The sequence below is a fragment of the Crinia signifera genome, chromosome 7 (genome assembly GCF_055691185.1).
Source record: "Crinia signifera chromosome 7, ASM5569118v1, whole genome shotgun sequence".
NCBI classification, from domain to species: domain Eukaryota; kingdom Metazoa; phylum Chordata; class Amphibia; order Anura; family Myobatrachidae; genus Crinia; species Crinia signifera.
The window spans coordinates 185,745,962-185,751,961 of record NC_139223.1 but is presented as its reverse complement, the minus strand read 5'-3'; the positions used below and the strand labels follow the sequence as shown (position 1 = coordinate 185,751,961).

The following is a 6,000-nucleotide window of genomic DNA, read 5'->3' as shown; positions in this document are numbered from 1 at the left end:
GTATGAGGATAGGTAATTGAATAAGTGGGTCATGTGATGTATTGCAGAATAGACATAATAGTTTGTAGTTTGGCGTAAATACACCGCTTCCGTGCGGAAGCACCGCTTGCCATCCGTTTGGATGCGGGATTCCCGTGCATACTCTGTAATACCGTGCAGAATCGGAGTGTTTCACCCGCACACGTATGGTTTGTATTTCGTCCGTAAACACGCCCTGTTCTTAAAGAGTGAGTCCGTCCGAATGCGGAGGACACGTGGGCGTTTCTACGGACGATGGCCGCACGCGGCAGCACACCGTGGCGTGCGGACCGCACCGTAAGAATTCGGGAATATCCGCACCGATCAGAATAAGGGCCATAGTTACAGTACTTGTGTTTTTATGGTTTCTTCGCAAAAATCTGGCCCAAAGAAAATTAACACTAATAATCATCATATTTTTAGAATCAATTTATTTCAATTAGTTTTTCATGTAAAGTTGGTACGCTGGCCAATGCTGGATGCACAGTATGTATATGGAATCCCGGCGGTCGGAAGCCCGGCGTTCAAAATCCTGATGCTGGAAACCCGACGGCCGAAATCCCAACAAGGGGGACACGTGGAACGCCCCCCCCTTACGGGCTCACTGCGCTTGCCACGCAGCAGGCCCGGTGCCTCGCTACGCTCGCCACGCAAATTTATTCTCCCTCTATGGGTGTCGTGGACACCCACGGAGGGAGAAAGTTTCGGGATTTCGGTGGTCGGAATTCCAGCATCGGGATTCGGAACTCCGGGATTCTGACCGCCGGGAAATTGACTGCATCCCCTTTGAACCTACTGCCATTAACCATTCCAGTGCCAACGTCTAGTCAGGCTCAACAGCCCTAGCGCTAGTAGCAGATCCAATGGCGAGCCACTTTAAAATAAGAACATTAACATTGTTCAACATTCAATGTAGACCATTTTTGAATAAAATAAAAAAATTACAATTCATTTTAACATTTAAACCAGAATGTTTGAATTGCAAAAAAAGGGTTGGAAGGTCGACAAAAGAATTAGGTTGACAACAGGAATGTCGTCAGTCGAAAGGTCGCCAGACTCCCCCGAACGTTGAGGTTCGCCACTAATGCAACCAGCCTGCTGCATATAGCGGCGACCCTCGCCATTTTGACGGGTGCACTCGCCGTTTCCACCTCGCTGGAAAAACCCAGCGAGGTGGAAACGGTGAGTGCAGGGGGGGGGTCAGTTGAATACTGACCCGCGAGCTGTGACGGCGAGCTATCGGCACTGCTTGCTGTCACAGCTCGCCATACGCATACCCTTTGTGTTACGCTGAACCTCACAGGTGTGTGTGTGTGTGTGTGTGTGCTGCTAATCACTACAGGTATATTTGTAGTAAATAGTGATATAAAAGTGAAGGCTTATTTATAGCAAAGGCAGTTTGGGTAGATGTAAATGATACCAGAGCCGGCACTCAGGTGTATAAGTTATCTCTCTCCTGCTGCTGCACAGTGCACTGCACACACACAAAGTAACACAATGAACTTGCTGCTGTGGAATGTTAATGTATCATCTTCCGAATCCTGAGTCAGCTGCAGCCAATACACTGGCGACAAGACACAGCTCCTGCCCACATCCCAGAGTCCTCCGCTGCTATAGGGCTGCAATAGCTGAGGAGGGAGGGGATGAGTGCCTGCTGCAGCATCACAGCCCTGCGTCACAGCCCCGGTGTCCTGTACACACACAGCACTTCCGTCTCATCATCACACGCTGCTGCCGGCTACACTGTCTGCGGGTGAGAGATCTGCATTATGTGCAACAATGTATACAATACTGCCTAGCTCCTGTGTCATTAGCTATATGACACCTATAATGTATGTAGTCCATGCAGTGCCAGTGGCATGTATGTGTGACCTATGTACTTACTCTGCACTTTGCAAATTAACTTTACAGTGATTAGGATGTTGCATTGAGTATGTATGAATGATGTAGTGTTCTGTAATCGCTACATTGGATTGTCCTATATACTGTTATACTTGTCAGTTCTCCAACTTTGTACAATAAATTGGTCTTGTGTGTGTGTGTGTTGTAGTTGTATGTACAGCCAGTGTAAATCAATGTCGACTCCTGTCTAAGTCGACAATCAACTTTATGGGCCTATTTACTAAGCAGCGAGTTTTGTTTGCCAGATTTGAAAGTACACTAATAGACACAAATCAGGTTGATTTTGGATTTAGTATTCTTGTTCCACTTTAGATCCGCCACTCAAAACCATGGAAATTTGTATAATGCACCCTCTTGGTGACTATGCCCCTGAAGAATAATGTTATTGAAATCTGTTTAGTGATGGGGATTCTGTAACTAATACTGTAACTAATAACCAGTGTATCTGTAATGGTAAAGTATTTATCTATCGATGGGTAATTGCCGGCATGATGGTGATGTTATTTAAAGCATTTTGACCATGTCGGAGCGATAGATTTTAAACCATAATTGTAAAAAAAATCATGTTTTAATGCCGACACTGTCATCAGTATCCCATTGACATAATGCAGTTTGACCGATTTGAAATTCCAAAGTTCGCAAGCCATATAAGTCTCCCCTCTTGTGGAAGAAGATTTTGTGGCACACACATGAAACCAGTTAGCCTGCAGCCTCCATGAGCCCCAAAATCACTTGTTACAGCCTTGTAGGTTCCGTTTCTACCTCCTGCTCCCTAATAATAGATGTTATGTGTGATGCCAGCTGCCCACTAACTGAATAGTTAAGGCGAGCGGGCAGGAGTTAACTGGCATACCCATTGCTACGACACACCGCCTAATAATTGGGTTACTCCAGTGGTTCCCAAACTGTGCCTCGGAGCACTTGCAGGGGTGCCCTGGGTTGGTGGTCCAGGACAAATTCAAATTATATACGGTCAATGTAATAAGTAAAATCAGTGCTTGTGGCTTCCAATTATAAAATATGTGGATAAACAGAAGTGAATCATGTTCCTCACCACATAACTGGACCTAAGGATGACATATAAGCGCTACTTATTTAATTTATATATTTTTTTCTGAAGTTCTAGGGATCTAACTTTTGGCCTAGGGGTGCCATGAAAAAAATTCTGATACTCTGGTGTGCCGTGATTCAAAAAAGTTTGGGAACCACTGGGTTACTCATTGATTGGCTTGTAGGGGAGAGGACATTTCATTTTTTTTTTTTTACAGTTTCTTATATAGCGCAGCACATTCCATTGTGCTTTACAATTAAAAACTGTGATACTGACAGACTGATATAGTGGTAGGAGGGCCCTGCTCGCAAGCTTACAATCTCTTGCACGCAGGCCAACTGCGGACATAAAATATGCCGGTTTCACATGTTTTCTTTAGTATTCCATATTGATTTGACCGTACTGTAGTGAGTTCATTAAATGTAAGAGGATGTTACTTCGCTGTGGTATTTACAAACTGGTTTTCAGAATTGATCGTTTATTGGTTTAAAAAAAATATATATATATATATATATTTATATATATGTGTGTATATACTGATACAGAGAAGCCCAGAAATGTACAGTAAATGTATAATTATGCGTAACTGTAGCTTAAGACCTCATTATCTGTCTTTTGCAACTAGTAGTAGGTTAATATTTGAGGTTTAATTCTCAATTGATGGGTGAAGTGCTCTGGGACAAGTAGATCCGTGACACCTGGTTTACGTATATCCCCATCGCCTACCGTATAATTACTGCTTATAGTGCATCGTGTGCTGCTCACTGAGCAGATGTGTAACTACATTTGCATGTTTAACGGCTCAGCATGGGAAATCATTGATTTTGCTTATAATAAAGCACTTGGGTGTAGGCAATGTAAAGCACTAGCTGTTTATTTTCCACAAAGACTTATAAGCATATTGACCGTAATGAATGCACCAGACCATTGAACTCCACACACCCCTGCCCACGCCCAGTGCTCAACTGGAGGACTTTATCTGGGTGTGTAGGATTGATGGAAGAAAGATATAAGTTCAGGCCATGCTGTAGGGCAGGGGTGGCCAAACCTGTCCGTCCTCAAGATCTCCTGTACCAACAGATCATGTATCTCAGGCAACCTGTGGATCTTATAGTAGGAATGAATGCAGAAGGTTTGAAAATGTGACAGTTAGTAATGACTGCAGCTGTGCCCCAGCTAGGGAGTCTGGGAAACATGGCCCATTGGTAGATCTCGAGGACCGGTTTGGTCAGCCCTGCTGCAGATTCTTCTGCTTTCATGCTGGGAATCTGTACTGACGGCCTGATGTACAGGTGGACACATCTGATCCCATCTGCCGGTTTGTACACAGCGCGTCCGAGAAGATATGATAATGTTGCAACCTCTGGGATTTGTATTAAGAGATCAATACTAATCCCAGCAACATTTATTACATCATCGAAGTTCTGAGGATCCCGAGGGTTGCACAGAATGTCCGCCACAACTAACATGTTTGGGGCCAGTGACACTGCAGACACCGCTTCTAGCTGCTCTTGATGTGCCCGCAGCCCACTTATGTATTTATTAACAGTTTCTTAGGTACTTATAATAACTGGGCACCCGATTTTTTTCATCGCATCGCATGCAATATAGTGGCATACAATTCATGCAATGAGATTTTTTTCATTGTAAAGACCCGATTTTGTATAGTATAGTCACCCATGGGTGATTTCATACCCCCACTATCCAACTACGCATGGAGTTGATTTTATATAGTGTGGCAAGCGCAGCGAGCCACTGAGCCCGAAGCGTGGCGAGCGGACGCAGAATACATGTAAAGTAATCCGCGTCCCCTCGCGGGACTCACCACGCTTCGGGCTCGGTGGCGCGATGCGCTCGCCACACTATATAAAATCAACTCCATGCGTAGTTGGATAGTGGGGGTATGAAATCACCCATGGGTGACTATACAATTAAAAATCGGGTCTTTACAATGAAAAATCGCATCGCATGCCTTAAGTAGTGGCATGGAAGGAAAAAATCGGGCGCCCAGATAATACATAAGTACCGTTTCTTATATAGCACACACATATTCCGCAGCACTTTACAGAGAATAGTTGAACATTCACATCAGTCCCTGCCCCAGTGGAGCTTACAATCTATATTCCCTACCACATGTACATGCACACACAGACACCGACATTGTAGGGTTAATTTGTTTGGAGTCAATTAACCTATCAGTATATTTTGGGAATGTGGGAGGAAACCGGAGTACACGGAGGAAACCCACGCAAGTATGGAGAGAATATAGAAACTCCACACAGTTAGCTTTTTACTAGCCACCCACCGTTACCACCACCAAAATCCCACTACCTGTCAATCACTCTGCATCCAAATCCTTACTTTGAGCCATCTTAAATCTATTGCGGCACATGCGTAGTGCGAATCAGATACATGCTGTTAGAGAAACATTGCAGAAACATGTGCAGTCAGACCCGCAGTTTGATGGAACCGTCTCACAGCACCCATGACATAAATGATGGCGTTCATTGTAAAATGTAACTCCTATATCGACGTCTCTTGTAACTGTTGATATTTGTAATATTTCTATTAACCGGTGTTCAAATTGCCAAATCTGCGAATATTCTGCCAGAGATGACCAAAATCTGGTATTCTCTTTTTTTTTTTTTATTGAAAGAAATTCTGGAAAAAAAAGAACTTTGCGCTATCCCGCTATACTAAGAAGGGAGTTCTGTTTTACATGGGATGTTGCCAAGGGCAACCAATCAGAATATACTCCTTGGTACTTGTTTCCTAGAACGGCGGGCATCGCATGTACATCGCATGCCATTATAATGGCATGCGATGCGACCGATGCGATGCCCGCAATTTTACATAGAAATGCATGGTAAAATGTAAATCGCGTCGGTCGCATCGCATGCGGGCAAAAAATCGCATGCGATACGTCCGACGCGATTACCGATTTTACATAGGGAACAATGTTAAATGGCCCAATTGACCCGATTTTACATAGGGAACAATGTTAAATGGCCCACAGACCCCAAATACCC

General features: G+C 44.1%; 1 protein-coding gene across 1 annotated transcript in view; it reads left to right on the top strand.

The window, feature by feature from the left end:
• Positions 1–1,632: 1,632 nt before the first annotated feature.
• Positions 1,633–6,000, top strand: part of DNAJC10 (DnaJ heat shock protein family (Hsp40) member C10) — a 47,008-nt gene continuing 42,640 nt past the window's right edge. Inside the window, exon 1 of the mRNA XM_083154684.1 lies at positions 1,633–1,771. The gene's annotated coding sequence lies outside the window, so the exon portion shown is untranslated. The remainder of the gene's footprint in view (positions 1,772–6,000) is intronic.